Source organism: Falco naumanni, chromosome 3, assembly GCF_017639655.2.
Source record: "Falco naumanni isolate bFalNau1 chromosome 3, bFalNau1.pat, whole genome shotgun sequence".
Classification (NCBI taxonomy): domain Eukaryota; kingdom Metazoa; phylum Chordata; class Aves; order Falconiformes; family Falconidae; genus Falco; species Falco naumanni.
The window spans coordinates 71,170,882-71,195,055 of NC_054056.1; the positions used below are offsets into that span (position 1 = coordinate 71,170,882).

Genomic DNA, 24,174 nt, shown 5'->3' on the forward strand with positions numbered 1-24,174 from the left:
AACATCCTAAAAACCATGATGTGACAAGGTTTCTTTGTTCCTTCACTTCTCTCCCAGATACAATCAGACTTGTCATTTGTTCGGTGGGGTTACTAAATTAGTTTCCCTCCTGAGTAAGAAAACTACTGGTAAAATATGCTTTTACACTGAGTCTCTGTAAATCTTTTGGAGGATGGAAGAAGAGAAAAGATTTTTCTTCTGTCTTGACTCCAGCATTTTCATCCAAGTAATTTCTTGTGTACAATAGGCTTCAACAGGCCTTTATGAAATGGAGCTTCTGGAAATTCAGTCCATAATGGGATGCTGAAGCTGATATATTTATATTAATAAAAATCATAAATGACAAGAAAACCTGAGAATAACTATCCTACAAAACAGGTTTTTGGAGGGAGTATTGCGAAGGCTGTAATCAGGCTTTTGTAAGTAAAGAATTGTTCTCAGAACTTTTAGAAAGTTCCTGATTGTCTGCTGGTACATTTAATTCCAGTTTTCCTAAATTTAGTGCTGACAAGTGTTGGACAACCCTCTCACATGTTGTTTGTTTGTTGCTTTTTTCCCTCAGTAATGTTCATATGGATTTTCAAGGGGTTCAGGGGAGCTTAGGAGACAATGTATGAGAGTGAAACTTGTGTGAGGACATTAATTTTAGAGGTGACATTTCTAAATTCAGCAGCAGAGGGACAAGAGGGGCATAGGTATGGTCTACCAACTTCCATTTGCCTAGTGATTTTATTTAAAAGTGCAAGTGTCACAGGAGAAGTTTTCAGTGATATGTGTAAGTGATGATAATCCATTACGTGGCCTATCTGGAAGTTCAAATGACTCCACTGAGCTCAGTTGACCACTGAGCAGCCTGCAAGTGAAATGGGGTGGGTGCTTTGAACTTTATGCCAGGGTTACTGTGCTGTGCCTGGTGTCCATCTGAAACGTAGTGCTGTGACCCTGTCCTGTGTTTCTATACAGGAGATGCTGGTGAGATGTCCACAAAATAGAAACTCTTCCCAATAGTATTTTTTTGATGGTAAGTTGATCTGGAGAAAGACAGTATAACAAATCTCCAACTTTTTTTCTGGCTACATGGGACCATTTCTGTGGATAATTTTGCGATTGTCTTTCCAAAGCTCAAGCTTTCTTGGACTTTGGAGGTTAGTTGTGTGTGAAAATTCAGCTCTGTCTCCAAATGTTCTGATGTTACCTTTAAGAGCATGGAACAAAAGCGATAAAAGTCAGTGAGCTGATTGTCTCTGGGTTCAGAGAGCTTTGAATCAAGACCTGACAGACCTAGCTTGAAGTCTTGAGTTTGGGAGTGTTTGAAATTTTAGTACCAGGGCACATTTGAGTAGATATATTCATGCGATGTGTTATATGCTTAATAAAAACTATAAAATGGCAATTTTTCATTCATTTCAGGTAAATGATATACAGTACTTTTAACTGGTGTGTTTTGTATAAAAACAAGTAATTTCTTTTTTTAGATATAGTCTGGAGTTTTAGGAAAAAGACTAATCTCATTGCAGTAATGACAAATACTGGAAAAAAATATGGATTTAAAGTTTCAAATATTTTTGTCAAGATTAGGGAAGGACATGGAGATTAAGGGAAAATATTTGGTGAAAATGAATGTAGTTTACTTATGCAAGGTATAAAACATAATAGCAGCTTATAGTTCTGGATATAAGAGGAACGGAGCCTGTTTGCAATTAAATTCCTCTGCTCATGTTTTGAGATTTGTGGAACTACGGGAGAGAAAGGTCCCGGGCAGCTTGATAATGAGAAGAGAGAGGATCCTGTGAAGTGTCTTGTGCAAGAAGTTCTTGCTGCATATTGCAGTTCTGACATCTCAGTGGGGCTGGGTTAGTTCTTGCAGCCCCCAAGTACTGCAGTCAACAGTAGTTCCTCTGTAGGTGGCACATCCTCACCTGAGTCCGTACTCATGTCTCAATAGGGACAATTGCCGATGCCAGTAATATTTTTCAGGAAAGATGTGAAAAAGCTTCTTCACAATTACTGGTCTTAAGTGTTCTGTAGTAATTTCTCTGGCAGTAGCGTTAATTTACTTCAAGTTGCCCTAATCCCAGTTCCACCTGACATCCTTCTGTTCACCTAATTCTCTCTGAACTTGAAGGTTGGATGTGGTATCTTCCTCACTGTCCTGCTGTAATCTGTTGGGGTCATGTTGCTGCACACCATATTGCTATCCACTGCAAAGAGGTTGTGTTTCATGAGCTGAGTCTTAATTAGAGTTTACCAAAATGTGTTTTCAGTCTTGGAAAGCAAAGTGCTAAGTTATTACTATAATAATGTATACTATTTAATTACATTTCAGTGATGTCTGTAACATTTTGGGTATGTTTTAGATGCTCACTTTCTTGGGAATGAAATCCCTGTAGCTTTTAATGAGATTTAGATCCTTGGTAGGTTATTAGTTCTAAATGCAAGTCCCAATACCTTAGACCTTGTTACACATTGATCCAGCCCATTCTCTAAGTGTTTATTAAGCCACAGAATACCCTAGGGAAGTAGAGAACTCCCCTGTATACATTAGATGAAGGGCTAAAATGTAGGCACAAGTTATGGGATTTGTTCAAATTTCTCCAGCAATTCAGCAGCGGAGGTAGAAGGAGAACCCAGGTGTTACAGCCTGGCTCTTATGGCATGTCTGCACAGGAAATGCTGGAGTCTCCCAGAACATCACAGAGGTTTTCAGCCTGGCATCCATGGGTGACTTTTAGGAGTTTCACCTCAGGTAACTAAAAAAAGCCAGTATGGGCACACAAGCCCAACAGGGAATGGGTGCCCTCCCTGACAATGATTAACGTTCAGAAGGTTTGAGTTGTTAAACTAGCTGCCGTGGGTATTGGTAGCACTGTATTCATAGTGACGTGGAGCTTAATACAAAAAACTAACTGTGGCATACCTATGCTAGCCTGCTTCAGTCCTGTACTACCAGGGCAGGCGTAGCTCATCTAACCCTAGAACATGAAGTGCATGGCAAATATTAGGCAAAATTGGCACCGTGCCGTGCTGTGGCTTTCAATAAAGCAAGTTTTGAAAGCTGATTTAATGGATAAAGGAAAAATCTTTTCAAGTGCTTTTGATAAGAACCACAGCATGAAATCTGAGTGGAAGTTAGTCACATCCTCACCTGATAAGGAAGTTTTCTTCAGTAAATGAATTGTGAAAGCCTGCTTGCAATTAGATGGAACAACTCCAGATTCTACAAATACATTTTCTGGGCCCTCATTTGTTGTTACCAGATTTGATCAACGCCCCTCTGCGCATAGCAGCCAGGTAGGGATTGGATCCAAAGCACATGCTGAGGGCTTTTAGCTCTGGATAGCATCAAGAGGATTGGACTAAGATACTTTTGAGAAAGGGCTTGATATCCAGATAGGAGAGGTCATAAAAGCTGTATGACGGGAAAAAAGCCAGAGGGTTGAGCTGGCTTGCAAATGAGTTTCCAAGGTCAGGGCATTTTATTTAAAAAGCAATTACAAAACTTGTTACAAATGCTGAGGGACCTGGGAAGGGATTAAGCAATCTTGTTACTTGTATGAACACTCTTATGACAGCAAATCTACCCGTAAGCTAATAAGGCTTGTGTGACCGTAATATCTGAGCAGAGTGCAGAGTGACTCTTCCCCTGCAAACAATGATAGGAAAAATGTTGCTTGGCTTTGAAGAGAGGCCCATTGTGTTCTGTCAGATGCAAAGGCATCTTGTTTAGATTCTCGAAGGAAGAGTCTCAGGCTGGGAGGCTGGCTGGGTGTCTGGGCAAAAAACAGTGGGGGAGGAGGCTGAGGATGCAAAGCAGGGCAAAACATCAGTAATGGTGAAAGCAGTAAAAGGAAGGTGGCAAGGGAGGTAAGGGAGTTAAAGATAGTTATATTTTCAGCTATATATTCATGGCTGTGTGTGTATGCCACATGCATGCATATGCTGTACTTGAACTCAAAAGTAGCGTATCTCTGTTGTAATTGCTCAAAGGTAGGGATCTAAATCTCCTCAGTTTCAAAAATCACAGTTACACATACGTATCTTGTGGGTTTATATGCATGATTAAATTTGTCTTTCCTCCCCTGTGTGCATGGTTTTCCTTGGTAATAGGCCATGACGCTACCACAATTTTTACTAGATCTCCCTTTAACAGTTGCTCATCATTTTCCAAAAAAGCTATATTTGGTTTTAGCTTTTCCACAACTGATTTTGGCTAAAAAGAGAGTATTTTAAAAATTTGCAAAGTACACCACAGGACTGTATTTTGTGTATTTTGATCTCTACGTACATCTTTTCATTGATCGACATGTTTATATTTCTTTCTTTATGGGGACAGAGAGCAGAATGGAGACAAATAAATAAAGAGAAACATGACATTGTTAATATAAATGACCAGGCCATTGCTTCAGTGTCAGAATGCAATTAGATCTGACCTGGGACTGGAATTCACTTCTCAGCAGGCCTGCTTAATGATTAGTTTTATTGTTTCTTCATCACCCCTACTGGGGGGTTCATTTTTACTGGTAATGGAAAAAGACTGTTGCCCCTGGATAAAAAGCCGGTCATGAAAGACAAAGGGCTGATTGAGGACTGCTAGGCTTTTCATTCTGCATACCACCTCTTCTTTTGCTGTCCTGGCTGACAGCAGGAAAAACAGTGAAAGGGGTCAAATCTTAAAGGGCCTTCAGGGTAAGGAGCATCGCCCTGCACACAGAAATTAGCCAGAGGGGCTTTTATAGTTTAGAGCAGTTCTGATCAGTGTTGTAAGACAAATTGAATGAGAGTCTTTGCAGCAAGATATTGCAGGTACCAGACATTGCTAGTGTTATTAGTATTGAGTCTGAGACAGTAAGCATGGTTAGCAATATAACTGTGGTTTGCAAACACCTGCTCACACTCCCAATCTCAGCATGCAGGTACATGTACAGTTCTAGCAACGGCTAGAAATTTCCCAACAGCTGCAACAGGTAAAGACTAGTTTAAATCCCTGGCAAAACTTGTGTGCCGGCTGCTACCTGTTCGGAAGTGTTTCCAAAGGGGTTTATTATGAGTCCTGGCATAAATAAGAAGAATACAAATAGTTCCTGTTTGTTTGCTTTAGTTTGCTGGGTGCGTGAAACATGTAATATGACTCACAAAGTTGTAGGATGAGTCTGAGGTAGAATTACAGACATTGTGCTATCTGATATTATAAGATGTAACAGGTGCCTGTGAAGGCAGTTTCCCCATCTGGAAACAGTGCTTCGGGGAATTTAGGCTGCTGATGGAAGAAAGGCTGGTTGGTTTACACCAGTGATGATAGGTGAACTACCAGAGGATTGAAATTGGTGGTTTCTTCGGCTGAGCATCTATAGGCTGAGGCACAAATTGAAACCACAGTAACTAAATGCCTGAGTTTGCAAAATCTTGACTGGAAGCTTCATGAGAATAGATATGAAACTGAGAGAGTCTTGCCAAAGAGTAATGACACTGCTTCCTCCCCGCATAAGAAATAAAAATAAAATAAAGCTTTTTAAAAATCCTGATACTAAAAGTACAAGACTACCCATTGGTGTAAATTAGCAATCATTCAAGGACTTCAGTGCAGCTACACTGATCACATAAATTATGGAACTGGCCTTTAGTGTTTAATATTGGATTAAATCACTTAATAATGATATTTTTTTATAATAGACTACAAAAGAGCAAGTCAGGAGGGAGTTAAAATTACACAGTACGTATGTAAAGAAAATGTAGTCAGCTGTGAACGTCAGGCTTGCTGTCTCAAATGAACTGGAAATAACAATGGACTTTTAAGTTTGACTAAATTCTGAAATGAATTGGAAGCATAGGACCTGAAATCTGAACAAACCAGGGACACACCAGTGTCCACAGCATGTGTATTCACCTGAGAGTTTGGTCCTCAGAAAAGAATGCTGTCATAATCTATTCCAAGCATGTAATTTTTCCCCAAATGTTCCTAATTTGTATAGATATTTGGCTTTTACAGATAATCATCATGGTGTCAGTTAGGGCCCAAACTATGCACGCACTGGCATATCCACATGACTTGGTATCCCTAGGCTGTGTGAAATTCATCTCTTCAGCCTGCTGACAAGTTTCAGACAATCAGATTTGGAGTGAAACAGCTGGGAGGGCTGGCAGGAACTAAACATCAGGGTTGAGCCTTGTGGCAAATTCCCGACAGCCCTTCTGTGGTTTCCTCTGTGTCCTGCAGGCAGCACCACAGCCACCACAGTGGCTCCTCTGCAGAAGGTGTCAGAGCAAACAAGTCCCCATGAGGCAGGACAGCAGGGCATCCCTTTTCCCTTCCTTTTCTGTCAGGGAGTGGGCTTTAGGAGGACCTCTGCACTATTCCCTCCATGTCATCTGTCTGAGAGCCCTGGATGGTCACTCTGATTTTGATTTGGAGTTTGCCCAGGAAGAACAGAGAGTGCGTGTCCTTCTTCAGTGGGTTGTGCAAGACTTAAAGCCAAATGCTGTCGGCACAGAGATTTGACAAGATATCTGTGCAGAGCCATGTCCAAAGAGACCTCTTGATGTTTCCTATTTTTTGCAAACCTGACATATCAGGATTTTGGTAGATTAAGCTAGACTCTGGGCTGATGGGCTGCAGTGCGGGTCAGGGTGGGCTGGAAGGTTGTTTTCCTTGTCCATTGCTTTATGTGGCTTCCAGTGGCCCACTCTGGAATTGGAATTGGAATCACTTCCAATCCCCCCTGCATATGCACACATACTAGTGTCAGGAAGTTCTCCATTGCTCTCCCTCCCCATGTGGGCTTTGCTGTGTGCATGAGGGTTGGTGAGTCCTCCTGATCTTGTCTAGCTCTGTAGGCTCCCTACAGGGAGAGGACTTTCAAGCCTTTGAAGATACGTTAAGGAAGCAAGGTAAATATATATACAAGGTAAAGCTTGTATAACCCAGTACGGAGTCTTTGGGAAATGACAGCCCTTTTCCGTGCAGACATTAAGGCACATGAAGGCTATGGAGGCAGGTACTGCCTCCTCTCTCCTATGGGAGCTGCCTGGTAGGGGTGTCATTAAGCTAGAGTGGGGGTCTGGAACGTGATTGACTCACACTTTCCCTTGGCTCACATTTTCCCTTCATGCTCCTGGGTCCCCCTGTGCTAAAGGGCTACCAAATAGCAGCATGAGTCAGGTAGTGCTGTATGTTAAGGTTGTGGGGTAAGCACAGTGCAGATGGGATGGGTATAGTGCAAAGCAGTAGGAAGGGGTTATTGGATGTTACTAGGTTTTGTGGGTCTGATGTCATGCCTACGGGTGCTGTGGGTGATTGTGCAATGGTGTACTCCACTGTTGCTGGAGTGACCTAACAGGGTATGTTTTATATAGCTGAAGAAACTAAGGCCCATCCCCAAAGGTATACTTCTAACTCAAATAGAGTTTGGAGTACAAGTAGGAAATAGTGTTAAATACGTTTTTGGGGCCAATCTCACAGAAAAAATATCTGTGGAATAACTGGAGGTTAAACTCTAGTCTTCAGGATCGTGAATGACTGAATTCTCATTCTTCCTCCGTTTGCAATAGTTCATTTCCTGGGGTCCTGGTTTCCTGGGGATGAAGAGAGGTAGTATCAGAAAGAGCTATGGATGCTGCCAGAGTGGAAGGAAAAAGCTGTTGTTTTGCAGATCTCCAGGCTGGTGAATGCAGCTAGTCCTGCCTTACACAAAAGAATGGAGACAGTGTGTATAAGTGGTGCCTGTCTTCTCATTTGACTGAATTGCACACTAAAGTAATTTATAACAAAGGGGAAAAGGTGTATTGTTAGTAATTGTTATGTTAAGGAGAGAACATAACTTGCTGATTTAGCATCCATTTACTCTCATAAAAGAGGGGAGAAAATGACAGCGGAGGGTGCGGAGGCTTGACAGGGAGCCAAGTGTAGATGGTAAGACCATTTCAGAATAATTTCAGCCATATTTCTGCTCCATTTGGTGGCTGCATTCTCTCATCTGCTTTTGTCTTAACTGGAGCGATAGGCCCAACACATCCAGCAAGGCTGCAACATTAATTCACCATGGAGCAGTGTCAAGCTCAGGGGTGGAGAGCAGTGAGGCCTCTATGGAGTATTTGCTGAAAAGCGCAATGGGAGCGGAAGTAGAACTATAGAGGACGTTATGAAATATTCAAGTATAAGATCAAAGTGGTGACCCTGATTTCCTAAATTTGGTTAAATTATCTGCTGCTTGGTCACTTAATGTTTAATTTTACGGTTATTGATGGTTTGGCCTCTAGGTTTCCTTCCTCTGGTTTATGCACAGTCTGCACTGTCAGAATTTTTGAGCCTGGTCTGATGAAAATTACGTTGTTCTGCAACCCTGAAGATCACATGAAGGTAACTCTGCCTGAGTGGCAACTTCCTCCATGGTGCTGATGGCATTTCTGAGTTTACGGGCACACATGCTGGTTTTATGAGACCCTGCAAAAAACAGATGGCGTTGCTGGTGATTCAGAATGTCAGTGTCATGCTGGTCTGCCATGTAAATCTCTTGTTGACGTACATGAGGACCGTCATACTAATAAAACAGGATGCTAATAACATGCCGTTCCAGTGCCTTTTCATCAGGAAAAGTCACTCAGAAAGCAAGTCAAATATGAAGGGGTACTTACTGCTCCAGAACAGTTTGTCTGTTACTGTCACACTGTTAATTAATGCTGTGTCTGATGAGCTCAGCAATCTTCTCACCAGATGGGAAACCATCGGTCTAAGTACACTGGACTGTACACCAAAAAAGCAGTGACTCATAAGGATGAGTTGGAAAACCCCCACACCGAATAGCCAGCTGTCTAGAGCAAGCCAGGAGGGAGCACTGAACTTTAGCTAGGATGTGTCTGAAGTCATAGCCATCACCAAACCTCAGCAGGGTTTGCAGGAAGATTCCACTATCTAGCTGTGAACCAGAGACCAGTATCCTCTTTGAAATGTGCGAAAGAAAGCAGGCAACTGCTTTTCCACATTGTAACCAGAGAGAAAGCTTGCAGGTTAGAGTGCTTGTTTGGGTGAGGGAGATGTGGGTTCTGTCTTCTCCTTAGTCTGTATGGAGGGGGAAGGAGGAATACAAATCCTCTCCTCAGGCTCTCACCGTAAAAAGGTGTGCAGCTACAGGTGTGAGACAGGATGACCCAGAATAGTTTCTTGTTTATGCTGCTGTCAGCTGCTTGCAAGAAACATGAGATCCATTGAACGAGAGTGAGCAAAAAGCAATGTGACTGTTGCTTAGTGCTTAGGGCACCGTGTTGGGAGGGAGGAATCTTGCTTCCAGGCCCATGTCTGTATATTATTAACCTGGTGTTGAATGAGAAGTGCAAAGACACAAATTCCTCTTGCTGCTCCATTTAAACACAGTGTCCAAAACCGGCTTTTTGTGGAGACCTCAGTTTGTCAGTGTATGCTGAGCTTGTTCTGAAAGCATCTGTTGAATTTGTTTCCTTGAAGGATGCAAACTGAGAAACACCTTGTTTCTAAATCACAGCTGTATTCAGGAGTAAATGTGTTTATCAAACCAGATTCTGATAACCTTGCACTTTTGTAGAAGTAATCTCCTGCAACCTAGTGTACTTCATGTCATATAAGAAGGATTCCAGTGACTTCAGCTATCTTTAAGTTTAGGCAGAGGTTTTTGTCACTGTTTCGGATTTAGGTGACTCATATCCACCTACCTCTGACAGCAAGAACCTGTGTCCTCAGGCATATTTGTACAGCCTTTTGCATAAATTGATTGCAGTTTAGGAGTTCTTTGGCCTATGAGAGTTTTATTGCTACTTGATATTTTTAATGGTATTTTCTAGATTCTATTATGAATCTTTGATTCTTTCACTGAAAGAATCAAACTGAAAGAAGAAACACTCATCCAAAGTGTAGTGCATTTATTTTCTAAAAAAAATTTCCATGTGAATGAGGCTGTGAAGTGTATGGATGTTTAAGTTAGCTACAAACGCAGAAATACTACAGAAACAGCACTTTCAATTGTTACCTGCACTTTTAACATCAGCTAAAATTAGCCATCAGCTGTTTAAAATCCTGTTTTGAATTTTAAGTAAAGTAGGCTGTAAGTTTTGGGTTTTATAGTCAAGGCTGTATTTTCTCAAAAGTCAAAAGGGTTTCCTGTCCTTACTTAGAATATGGACATAACCCTGTACAAAATGGTCTACTTTTTCCTGATACTGGTAAGAACTTTTGTGTTCTTATTCCTTTTATATGCTTCGTTAAAATAAAGTAAAATAAAATAACAAAAGCAAAAACCAAAACACCCACGAGGTTAAATGATCCATACACAGAAATGTGAATAGAATGTTCTAAATTACTCTTATTTTCCAAAAAATCATGTAATTCGTTGACTGACTCATGTTTTACAGCAGCTTAGGCACTGCAGGCTGATGGCTGTCAGGTGTCAGTAAGCTGGCAGCTTAAAAGTTGCCTCTTTAAGTAGTCCCAATCAAATGAATTGCTCACTGTAAGCAAGGGTGGATTCTGGCCCTGTGTTTGCTGAGACACTCTTGGTTGAGGCTGTTACGATACTACTGGTGTCTGGCTCTGCCTCCTGTGGTACATTTTTCCCTGCCATGGGCTGGAAAAAGTGGTTAGAGGTAAGACTAAGAGGGGGTTCCAGAGAGTCAGTGAGTCTGAGGCCTTATCTAAACAAAAATTGTACCAATTTAACTGAACCTATTTAGAAACGGAGGTTGCTGATTTAATGCCACCCCCCCCTTTTTTTTTTTTCTAGAATGAAGCCTGGGGAGAAACATTATTCATGCCAGTACAATTTATACTGTTACTAATGGCTTTATTTTCCCCTTTGTACTGTCAACAGCACTTGTTTTGTAACTCTTCTGTGCATATTCCAGCATATTCCTGGATGGTAAACCAGAAACTGGGTCCCTTGCTGCTTTTACTTCTTCATTTCTTCCTTCATACGTTATTTCCTAACCCTTCTGGTGATAGTCCGAATATTTAGCACAACTCTGCTGGTGTTCACTCCTAAGGACCGGTTAGCATATTCTCCGGTAGGCTTGTTTAGAAAGGTGTTTCAAATAATTTCTCGTGTTGTGCAGTGTAGTGTATGAAGTGAGGAAAGGGAGTTTGCAGCTGTAGAAGGATCCTACTAAATTTGCTACATCAAATGGCAAAATAGCTGGCTTTCACACAAAATATTCCCTTGTATCTAGATACTGGCTCATGACTGACAGTAGGAAAAAGTTGTCACATATCACAGACAACTTGTGGCAATATAGTCCATGAAAATCAAGAAATATAAGGAGGCACACAAGTAGAAAAACACATCATCTTTATGTTCATTTTTTTGTTGCCAGAAGCATTCCTGGCACCTTCAGGAAGACTTGATGATAAGTGCTGGTAGAGAAGTGCCCAAGAAGCATCCCTTATGAGCAGGCTTGCATGTTAAACCACATGACTTCCAGGTCTCAAAGAAGGTGTGGCTTCAAAATGGAGAAATCACAGCAGCGAGCTGGAAAATGACTTTTCCCCCCTTTGTAATAATAATGTCAGAGCTGTTATTACATTTGGCCTAGGGAGTGGATTGGAAGTGTTTCTCAGAAGGGAAGTGCTTCCAGCTCCATGTCTCTTTCAAGGGCTCCATTCCCATGTACTTGCTGGAAACCTTTCAGGAAACCACATTCCCTTTCCCATCCCCGTTCAGCAATGTGATCTTTCCCAGCCAGAATGGCTCACAGACCGCCTCATCAGCCGGGCCTGGGAAAGGAATGTGACAACAAGGGGGCAAAAGTGCTGGCACTCCAATACTGTCCTATGTTGCCTTTCAGAAGAAACCTCGCCTCCTGCCCCCTGCCCCCCATCCCTGTTATGAAAGGGTTTTCTACATCCATAAGCATGTTCAGAAAGATCTGAAGTCTCTAATTTTCCAGTGTGTGGTAGGAGAAGAATGCGGTTTTAGCTGGAAACAGTCACATGGCCAGATCCTCAGCCTTATGTGAATCTGCCTGATGTTCCTGAGGTCACATTGTGCAGTGCTGATTTACACTGGCCCAGTATCTTGCTCTCCAGGTTGCCCCTGATGGCTCTAAATGATAGCTGGTGTCTGACAGTACCCACATGTGACTGAAACACCACTGCTATGTAGAGGAAATGCCCTGAAACCTTGCGCTAGTGCCATTTTCCAGGCAATCAACAATTCAAAAAGACAGTAGGTGAAGAAATGCTGTTTATATTACAAGTTTCAATAAATAAGATAAAGGGGGCAGGAATAAGAGAAGAGATCAAGGAACTGTTAATGACTTAGAGGACAGAATTGTATTAGAGACAGAAATGTAAACTGTTTTGCTGTTGCTAAAAGCCCAGGAGATACACATTTCATTCTGCAGGGAAATATTCTGATCTGTACTTTTTTCTGTCATAGCAGCAGGCAATTGAGCTTGGATCCCAGCCAGACTTTTTTATCCTCTCTTTAAACCAAACAATTAATTAAAAGAGAACACAAGGCAGGATAATTTAGCCAGCTCTGTTAATTTAGACAGAATGGGTTATTGGGCAACGCCATCGTGGTACAGAACAATCACTTCTAGCTTCTGTGCCACAGGAACAGTTAAGCCTTCCAAGATTAATTTCCAGTCATTGCTGTTAGGAAGATTGTGCTGTTTTCTTATTCTTTATTTTTATTTGCTTGTCATTTTTACTGTTTGTATTGTGTGGTGCATGGGTGGTAGTGATTAGATAGTGATTCTCAACACAACAGTTTCTTTTGAAGCAGACACTTACCCACCCCGGGACAACTGCTCTCCAAAACTGAAGGAAAAGAATATGGAAGTCTTACAGCCACTGAAGTCAAAGGAAAGTCTCTCATTGACCTCAGTGAGCAGGAGGACTGAGAGGCAGATAGTTATTCTTCCCATGTTTTGAAAGATTTAAGAAGATGGGGCTGGGAAAAATTAGGATAGGTAGACAACCTATGGAAACAATTTGGAAGCTACAGGTGCACAGTAGCTTTAAATTTACAGTCCTTACTTAGGCATCAGAAATGGCTTCAGGGGACATGGTTTCAGTGAAGGAGCTTATACTTTTTTCTTTAAATCTAAGTGGTTTAGACTGTGGACATTACAATTAAGTGGGCAAAGGTTGGGAAACTGAATTTTATTCCAGCTCCTGATACTCATTTAATGTGTCCCCTTGCAGTAGCTGTTAACCCTGTTGCACTTATAACTCATCTGTAAACTGGGAATAACAGTGTTGCCAATTTAAATGTTGAAGCCTGACTAAATAATGTTTGTAAGAAACCATGTGAGGCCAAAGTCATTCTGGGGGTAATCAGTTGCAGAGAAGGAGCTAACACACAGGACTGTCTAATAACATGACACCATATACATTTCCTTTACAGAAGTAGTTCCCAACCTTCACTGGCCCATGGGAAGCCCAGTGAACAAGTAACATGCTGCATATAACATATGCTGTACTCTTTTTTCAGTGGTCTCCGTTTTAACACTTTAATTTCTAGCAGCCACCAGCAAGAGACGATTTTAGCAGCAGAATGGAGCATTGCTACTTCACCTGGATTTTAGAAGCACAAATGTTATCCCACTTTCTGTGAATTCATGAAGTCATTAGATAGAGGTTAGGATTTATTTATTTTGTGTGTGTTCTCCAATGGGAATGAATTTTGCATCAGAGACTCTTCAGGGAAAAATGAAGGATTTCTTTTTGTGTTTGTGTAAAGTGTATTGTTTAAAATATCTCATGAATTTCTGTGTAAAAAAAAAGAAAGAAGTGTCATCACCTTCATTCCATTAACTCAATTTGTTTTCAGCTTCAGCTGTGCAGTGTTTATCACCCTCTATTGTCATATATTGCACAGCTGCATAATGGCAAGGTTTTTTTAAAAAAGCCAAAACAATAAAAGCCAAACCCAGTCCAGAAGTGAAGCTCCTGGTAGGTGGGAACAGTGTAATGAATAAAATGTCATTAAGATGAAACTGTTTGCTGAAGGATTGTAATGTCAAAGTTACATATTTATTTACAAGATTTCAAAGATTAAAATGGGAGGAAAAGTTTGAAATGTTCGAAGTCTGAAGCTTCATTAAAATTTACTTCCCACTAGCAGTCATGCAGCTCAATTATGTGGTTGGTTTGTATGAAAGCAACAAAGTCAGAGGGCTTGAAGTGACTTGAAGAGCAGGGATTTTTTGCCCCTGAATCCTGGCATGGTCCATCTGAAAGGTTGCTGAACTGTAAGAAATGTATCCTATAATCTTTTTGCTGCTCTGCCGTTCACACACTGCCTTCACTTAAGGTAGCATGTTACGTATTTACAATGTCGTTCAATTTAAATCACTTGAAATTAGCAACCATCTCAGATAGTCTTGGCCGTAACTGCTAACCTTCCTTTTCACAAAACTGTCACTATAATAATGTGTAGCAATCAGCTTGGTAAAGTGATTTGAAACCTAGAAAAAAAGTGTCGCACAGGTAGTCACAAGTAAGTAAGCATAACCATCAGCCACACTGAGGTGGGTGGGTCTGCTCCAAAGCAGTGTCAGCGGCATCAGTAGCCACTGCTCTTCTCTCAGAACCAGGGGACTCCTACCAGGGGGCATGATCTGCTGGCCAAAGGAAGGGGACCCCTACCTGGGATTGGCATGTGTTTGAGCAAATATGCTGGGTCTGTGGGCCGAACCATTCAGCCAGACAATGAAAAGTTGGTGTCTTTTAGTCCTGTCCCATCCCATGCATTCTTCTGAGGATGCAGAACCTCCCTAGGAAGGGAGACTAATACCAAATCATGTGCAGCAGTGACCACAGGGAGAGGAAACTGTCAAACAGTATTTGCTGTGAAAATGGATTCATATTCATAATTCTAAATGATTAAAATATCGTTGTAGGAATAAGCTGCAAAGCCAGTGCATCTGTCTCAGGAGTAAAGAGATATGCCACTCATATAGTGGCAAGACATAAGTAACAACGCTGCAAGTCATGTCTTCTATTAAAGAGCCTGATATCACCTGTTTCAAACAGAAGAGAAGTAATCTGGAAAAGCCAGGACTTGTAGGCATCTGATGTAATGTAAGACCCCTGCTTCGTATTCCTTTTACACCAACCAACTAGTTGATTCAGCCACTTTAGCAGAAAGTGTTTAAATCACATTTGATTATGATTTGCAAACTAGCCTCCTGACTCAATGTGTGCAGAATCTGCACTGCTATGTGTTTGTTTTTAAAATGAATTTTTTTTGTCCATATGATGCTTCCTGATTCTCCGACTCTTCCCTTAATAGTCTGCATATGAGCAAAGACACATTCATATCTTAGTGTCAGCAGCTGTGCATTGGATATAACAGTCAAACAAGTCCAGCATTCCTGTACTTTAGAGATGAGCCTCCAGACCTCTCAACCTCCCATTCTCATTAAAGAAAATCCCTGAAATTTGTGCTCTGTTGCTGCCTTCTAGTATGAGGAAGTGGTGTGGTGGATGACGCACAGACTGGCCTCCAGGGGAGCTGAGTACTATTCCCAGCTCTGCCATTTGCTGGGTAATATCCTGCAACTCATTTAACATCTTTGTGTCTCAGTTTCTCCAACTGTGAAAATGAGGCTAGTGGGCCAGCATTTCTCACTGAAATCAATAATAGATTCCTATTGAGTTTGGTGGCACTTCAGTGCTTTGAGATCTGTGGGGAAAAAAAAAGCCAGTTGCTGCTTTTAATACATTTTCCTTGGTTGTCATGCACTAGTTCTACCTCACATGCGCATGATTCAGATATATTCTTAGCATCCGCCTTTAACGGTATGAAACATAACCTGTTATAGAAGGTTTATCAGCATTTTTATAATTGTCAGTTCTGCTCAATCCTTTTCTAGTGTTTCGTAAACATTTTTCCCCTTAAATTTCAACAGTATAAGGCAAACTTACTTCCTTACTCCCATGTAATGTAATACGAACGGAAGGGACAAGACAGTATTATTCAAAAATTTTCAGCTTATGAAATAATAACTATTGGTTGACATGCCCCAGAGAGATATGACTAACCAGCTGCTCTAGGTCAAACAAATAAATAGAAAAATCCTTTATTAATGATGTACTCTGCAGTAGATTCTATCCAGGGAATTCTATAGAAATGGACTCTTTCTCATCCGTTCTTTATAAATAAAATAAGGAGCAGACTGAGTTCCTAGAGGTTTGGTAGGCACACGTACAGTGCACAAATACATAAGGAATGGTCATATTGAGGGAGGATTTCAGCTTTGGTAACCACTACATCTTGCATTTTCTTTGGCTTCCTTCAGTTAGCTAAAGACTGTGGGTGAGACTTTCCAAATATAGGCTACCGAAATTCAGCCCAAAAAATACACACATTCTCAGGAGTGGATTAAAGCAGGATTCATGGATCTGGGCCTTAGTCTTGGAGGGGGGCTGTATAACCACAGTGTCTGGATTGAAGTATCTGGCAGCTTGAGCTCTAGTGTTAGATAGGGCTGTAGAGGTGGGAGGTAGAGCTGACAGGCTACAGAGGCGGTTAAGTCATGAGAATTTTTGCTGTAGGTTGGATGGATTTGGTTAGTTTATTGCACTGCTCTGGCTTCCTTGAGGAATGCTGGTTGGCTTGACTCCAGGTCTTCTTTAGTCTTACTCTGTCCCAGCAGTGGGTCACTTTGTCCCACAAATTGTTAACTCACAGATCATGCACTTGGTTTCTGGTGTGAGATGGAAGGTTAGCCATGATAACACATGAACTTCTGTGTACTAATATAAACTCAATGAATAATTTAGGTTGTGACAGTGGTGGTGAGGCCTTCTCCTTCAGCTCTCCCTTTTCCAGGCCAAACCAACCCAGCTTGCTCAGCTGTTCTCTCAAGTCACATACTCCAGCCCTTTGTCCGCCTTGGTGGCCCTCAGCTTTACTTGCTCCAGTTTGTCAGTGTCTCAGAATTGGATGCATTACTCCAGATGTGGTCTCACAAGTGCTGAACAGAGGGGAATAATCACTTCCTTGACTTGGTTATTTTCTTAATAAAACAGCCCAGTATGAGGTTGGCTTTTAACACTGCAAAGATGCACTGCTGATTCATGCTCAGTTTGTCCTCCAGGAGCCCCAGGTCCTTTTTGCAAAGCTGCTTTCTAATATGTTGGCCTCTAGACTGTTCCAGATGCAGGAGTTAGTATTTGCCTGTGTTGAACATCGTGAACTTATGCATAACTTTAGGTATAGATGCTCATTTTGCACACACAATGCATAATTGCATATACAATTACCTGCTTGTATATGTATCCACCATGTTTATAGACACATTTTGCTAGTTTTTTGTTGACAGCCTCATTGTTTCCAGAGAGCAATAAAACAGTAAAAATCCTAAACTTCATATATATGCAGGGAGACATCTCTCTGTGCATTTAGAACACTTCTAATGATAAACCTCTCTGTTAGGTAGGATTCTGTTTTGTTTTTCACTTGCTCTCCTTGACTTTTCTCATTTTTAGCTAAGGGCAGTGAGAACTGCATGAGACATATTGGCATAATCGCTAACACAGACTTGTCTGGACCTCAGGAGGTGAGTCTGTACTGTATCAGCAGATGGCATGTAAGAATGCTTTTCAAAGAAGAAAAGTTTCCTCCATCTTCCAAAGAGAGCTTCCTTCTGCTGTCTTTATTGGAGGTCAGATTGCTGATCGGCCTCCTCCAGAGTTGGAGAAATTCCTCTGAAGACCCCTTAAACTGCATTTCAATTATACAGGAGGCTGCACTGGCAGGACCGTTTTATTTCCCAGACACCCTGTGGCTTCTCAGAAGTGATGTCATTTTGGAATCCCCATTACAGGTAAAAAAGAAAACCCTCTCCTGGCAGCTTCCAACAGAAAATGTACCTGAAAAGGCATATCTAATTGACTTAGAGAGAATCAAGTGCCCTCTGTAAATAATGTTTACACGGTGTAAATCTCTCACAAATTAGGCACCCAGAGGAATGTGTTCATCAGCAAGGAGTTACAGGGCAGCATGAATCTTTAGTGGCCCATAACTACAAAAGACTAAATATTCAGATTAATTTGAATTTACAGACTTCAATGTTCAAACTTCTGTTTCACACTTTACAACACAAAATGAGTGTTCTCATTTTCAGGTCTGCTGATGGATGCTAAGAATTTAAAAATCAGCTGATACAACAGTGGCCTAAGTAAGATCTTTTGAGCTTAATGCACTTTAAACAATAAAGAAATTACTAAGATAGAATGAGATGTATTGAATATACTGCAGGATTATTCAAATGCCAGACCCCAGCCTGGGTTCAGGCCATGTGTAAATTTTGTTTGGTCTTTCCCAGGTCCATGAGAGATGAAGTCCCTAGCATTCTTTTGGGAGCCCCTGTATTTCATATTGTTTTGTCATTCTTTCAGAGATCTGGAGTTTGTCCACTATTTCCTGCAGTGAAAACCTTGGTAAAAGTCACCCAGAGAATCCTAGGAAAGGGAACTGCATTTTAGTAAAAAATAATAGAGGTCTTGTTCTAGTGATTATTGATAAAGGCAACAAGTTATATCTTTATTGATTCTGGCTTATTTCTTCTACATAAAATAAGACTTTTTGCTGCCTTTGGTAATAAAACATTTACCAGACTCTTATTATTGTTGTTGGTAGAAGCCCTTGCAGTGTATAACTGTTAGTGCAAGAATGAAAAGTTCTGGGTAAAAAAATTGAGGGAAAGATATGAGTGGAAGTTAACCTTTGTTAAGTGTAATTAATATATATGAAAACACAAAATGTTTGTTTTTCAGTTTCCTATCACATTTTCCATCTGGTCTCAGCAAAGCTTTTAAACTTCCACTTCCTCTGTGCAGTTTTGCAATATTCCTATTCACAGGAAGTAAGAGGAAGAGCTTTATGAGGGATATGTTACAAATAGACTGTATGTAGGTATTCGGAAAAAATAGCTGGGCTCAAATCTGATCTGGTATGAACTGGAGACTCTTCAATGGAAGTGTGAAATTCATCTTGTTTCTGATCTGGTGCTTCATTCTGCAGCACTGGTTATTTTTTTGTACAAATTATTTTTTCCTGGTGCTTTTCATCTGTAATCTCAAAGCACCCTATTAAGCAATGATGAAGGACTTTATAATTTTTAGACTTGATAACTGTAAATACAATCCATGCTTAAGAAATGCTTCAACAGCTAGAAGCTGGTAGCAGACTTCACTGAGCCAGTGCCCTTTTTTCCCAGTCTAACACACCATCAATATGCTGCTTCCCAGTAAAAATGAGCGTTTCATAAACAGAATTAATAACAGAAAAGCTCTCAACAGTTTATGAAAATAAGAATAAAATGATCAATTATAGCTTTGGGTCTTGATTGCAAAGAGATTAGACGTAGGACTCATGAATGTGACAAGAACAGAAGGGCACTGGTGGATTGCGTTGTTCTGCTCAGATTTCTCTCAACAACAATAGGAACGCCAGATCCCAATAAGGAGGGGGCCTATTGCTCGCATAGTTTTGTAACAGCAACACTGAGGTTGTTACAATGTGCACGTTATATAGCAAGGCTGTAGAAGCCTACACAGAGCCATTTTTTCTTTTCTTTTTTTTTTTTTTTTTCATTTTTTCTTTCATCACTGAAGCCAGCTAGAGCCTTCTAGTGTGAAATTTGAGAGCAGAGCCAAGCTTCCTCTCCTCTAAACATTCTAAAAGATTGATGAGCTCAAAATCTGCATCAGGATCAACATCCAAGTTTTGCAAATGGCATCTGTCTTACTAATTAGCTGATACAAGCCTCCAGATCTCAAACTGCAAATATAAATATTCCATGACTTTAATCTATCTCCAGTCCAGCTACAGGTTACTTATTCAGTTACTCACTTCTTAAAAAATTCACTTCTTACTAATTTTACTTTTCAGAAAAGTAAATTAATTGTCATAAAAGCAGAGTGGTTGAAGTTATTTCGTTTTTTCCTGAAAGCTTGAAACCACCAATTCACAAAGCTTTCCTCCCTTTTGTGCCTTCTCCTGCCACCCCTTTCACAGCCCACAGGTATAACAAAACAATTTTGCAAGATGAATCTTACAAAGTCAATGAACACAAGCTTGTAAATCTGGCACTTGAACAAGCTCTATTATTTTTAACTGCTTTTGTGTAAGACAAGAGGCTATGTAAAGAACAGGATGTTTTGAACATTGAACTCTGGTGCATTACCTAATACTGCTGTTACAGATTTGATGTAATTTCTCTGCAGGTGTCAAAGGCATCATAAAGAACATGCTACTAGGATGTTGAACATTTGACATATATAAGCCTGGTGAACTTATTGATAGTTCTTTTATGAACAGAAATGCCAAGTTTGCAGTTTGTGTTATGGACAATTTCAATTACAACACAGCCTATTCCTGCAATCCTTTTAGATTTTTTTAGATTACTGTAGACAGGATAGTTAACAAACTTTTCTTAATGTCCACTTTTTTAGAAGATGTGTGAAGCCATCTTTGTCTTCCTTAGAACATGGGGCTGCTGCATCTTCCTTAAGTAGGAAAGGATAATTGCATCCCTATCCTCTCCGCAGCATTGCTCTGCAGCCAGGTTCTTGGTTGCTCATCTTGTTTCAGTCCCTGGGGGGAATTCACTGATACAGAAAGTAGTCCTTCCAAATAATGCAGGTGTCAGAGTCTGTGTGAGAGGGAGGCTTGGCAGAATCTTTTGTGGTATTTTTCACAACATTGCCCACACAATGGCTGGACAGTACTGTCCTTCCTTCAGTTGTCAGGTGCATTGGAATGTGTATAGAAGAAAATAGTAGATCCAAGACTTTAATGTGCAATTAAAAGGAAGTTATCATTGGAAATATGAACCATCTTTTTTTTTTTTTTTTCCAGGCAATTTTTCTTGAGGCTTTAGTACCTGCTGTCCTGCAAGAGGGCACATTGTGTTAGTTGAGACATCAAAGAAGATACCATATTTTAGTGAGATTTTCAGTTGATTTTGCCTTTTCTTTAACTTCTGTCAGGGAAATTGTCCTTTCTGACCATATGCACAATAAACCTGAGGTTAAGTGGCTGCATGTATGATACAGATGTAAGCAAGGACTTGATTTTACATTGTGAAAACATGGCTAAAACTACAGTGGAAGAGCATTGTTGCTGTGAGTTAGGAGCAAAACACTGAACAGGGCTTCTCTGAAGAGGGACTGCACTATTTGCTCTGCTGTTCCTACCTCTCTCACTGATTCATTTTCAACACCCTCTTCATGCTTCACTCACTTTGTGTCCTGACTTCTAGATACATTCCTCCATGGTCACTTAGTATTGTCTGATATCATCTTACCATCCTACATGGTTCTTTACAGACAACTATTATCAGCTTTACGCTCACTTATTCTCAAATTAGTGCCATTGTGGTGGATGAGCTAAGAACTGTGCTGCTCGTGGTGTCCTCAAAGTATCACGTTTCCCCTGGGCCACTCATTCAACATGGGGTGGGAAAAGTCACATTCCTTGTTAAACTCTGCTACTGCCTAATGAGACCCGCCTGTGTTGCCTTTCTGCATGGAAATGCTGGCCGTTGAAAACACCTGTTCCATCACCCAGTTCATATTTCTGTCAGTGTAAGGGAAGTCCCTGCTGTACATTTGTCAGTGCTTTGGCCTAGTTTTAAACAGTCAGGTTTAGAGGTAATTTTGATCCTAATCTTGCCATCCTGATTTGATACATTTGTTTTGTGTCCATTTTGTCCTGCTGTAAATGACTGCACAAAGTCACATGAAGCAATGGTGAGAACCCTCTTCAAGGGCTAGCTGGGGTATGGGCTGGACACTGAGATGAGAGGAAGAAGTGGGAGGCAGCACACCTCCTTTGGGTCCACCAGAAGAGCTGGTAATGTGACACATACTCTTTGTGCATGGACTTGTCCTCTTTGGCAGATGCATGCCTGCTTGCTTGCTGGGGGCTTGTTGAGCTTCTGTATTGCCCTGCATCTAAGGTAATGATCTCAGTGCCTCCAGTGCTTGAAAACCCAGTAAGAAATTTATGCGTAAGAATAATCACATTTAATTTAATTGTTTAATTGTATATGATTACATATGTTCTTTGTAGTCAGAGTCAGAGCACCTTGTACCTTGCAGGATTGATTTAACCTAGAGGGAAGAGAGCTTACTACCTCATTCTGTCAATGGGGTGTTAAGGAAAATCGAGTACTATATACAACTGTTTGTTGTACTGCCAAGTCTTATGGTTTTATTTCAAATTTAATTATATTTGATGTTTTTAAGCCTTTATTCCTTAAATGAATGGATACTGCAAGAATCTAAGTATTCCTTTTTAGAAAGTAGCTTTCATAGCCACACAGTGTGTTGGGAAGCTTTGGAAACTCACAGAGTAGGAGACAAGCAAGGATGCTGTGTATACCCTTTGGAAAGTCTTATGACTTTTCCTGCAGCCCCATGATTTTTTTCAGCTTTGATTCACAACTTTTGAAAATTTGGAACAGCTGACAATACTTCTGTCCATTTAAGGTGCTGCCATTTAACCCAGATGGCACTCAGAGGATAGCCTCTCTGGCAAAACAGAGTCTTAAAAACGCACAGCTCATCTTTTACAGTACATGGCACAATGGGACTGGGAGCCTTTGCAGAGAATTTCAGGCACAACCACAATAAAAATAATAAATAAATGAGGCATCTCATTCTACCCAGAGATGCAGTATAGAGCTGCTGTTAAAGTGCACATTTGCAAATAAAAGCAGCCTAAATTTAACTATGACTCAATTACACTAAATCTGACCCATTTTTCTTCTGTGATTCCATTTAACACTTATTTACATTCTTAGACTTGGCACTGTTGGAAGCAAAGGGAGGGGGAGCAGGCATTTTCATCCTCAGAATTGCTATAAAAAAATGGTGATTAGGAAAACAGAGCTATAGTCAGCTTGAAGCTGGGTAGCTCATTTGAACCCACTATAAAAGAAAAGATCGTTTTCTCATCCTATTAAAACTCAGTTAGCAACGGCTGTGTAGGCGGGAGGAGATCAGAAATGAACGTCCAAATTGGAGTTTGTACAACTGGGGTTAGATCCAAAGCAAACTGCCTGATTAGTGAAACAATTTGTATTTTACAATGACAGCAAATAGGTAAATCTTGTGAGCGTCAGGAAACCCTGGAGGATTTTGAATGGGAGCACTGACGGGTTTGCAAGTTACACTTTGATTAGAAGGCATCCTTGCCTCTGCTTTTTCATACTCATGTTGCAGGGACATAAACAAGAGGCACTCAATTTGCTAAGGGTATTTATTTCTCCGTCTCTGTCTCTTGTTTTTACAATCTACATGTAATGACTAATTGGCTGTCTTTCCCCGGCTATTTTATGTTTCTCTTGCCCTGGTTACAAGTCGTACTAAATCAGTCTATCCACGGGGACCTATAGACAGCCAACATTGCCAAATGATATGCAGCGTTCCCCTTTCTCTCTAAGTGTAAAACATTTACAAGTAAATTTACAAATGCATTAAGAACATTTCCCCTGCTGGCTGTTAGTGTTTATTTCTTCCCCTTCTCCTCCCGGGAGCGGACACCTTCCAGCCCCTCACCTTTCACACAGTGCTCTCCCGTTATTTGCCTCCTTCCTTCCCTGTCGCCCCTTTCCCTCCTCTCCCTCCTCCTCCTCCTTTTCCAGTTCAGCAGCGCAAATTTCTATTTGTGCCAGTGGGGCGGCCTGGCGAGACCGCAATTGCTCTACCCCACAGATTGACGAGCCCTCAGATGCCGATTTACTGTACATGGCAGCCACGCTGGAGCCGAGGCACATCTGGAGTGGAGTAAGCTTACTCAGAAACAGGGGCCAGCTCCAGCCGGAGCCAGCGGAGCTGAGCACGGCGCTGAAAGGCAGCCCTCCTGCCTCCCCTTCCCTCCTCCCTGGGTACATTTCCTAATGTAAACAGAGGCCGGGGGGAAGGACACAGTAACTCTTTGCTGCGTGTTTGTCATTTCATGTTCTTTATCTGCTTGAGGTCAAAACTGGAGCTCTGGAAAAACAGAAGCTTTGCTTTTATTCTAAATAGCTGAAAGCCAGCTCTGCTGAAGGGGGGGTGGGGGGCGGGAAAGAGTTTGCTTTTGTGTTTATTTGTTCCACTTTATGGCAATTTGGGGGATAATTTCATTATCTGCAGCCAAATTGAAAACAAGCTGTTGTCTATGTTAATGATAACAGCATATTATTTTATGT

At 41.0% G+C, this 24,174-nt stretch overlaps 1 long non-coding RNA gene across 1 annotated transcript; it reads right to left on the minus strand.

The window, feature by feature from the left end:
• Window positions 1–20,352: 20,352 nt before the first annotated feature.
• Window positions 20,353–23,862, minus strand: LOC121085906. The gene is made up of 2 exons (XR_005827229.1): window positions 23,540–23,862; window positions 20,353–20,867 (listed from the first exon to the last, which is right to left on the minus strand). It is a non-coding gene; the product is annotated as an uncharacterized LOC121085906 (long non-coding RNA).
• Between the last annotated feature and the right edge of the window lie 312 nt (window positions 23,863–24,174).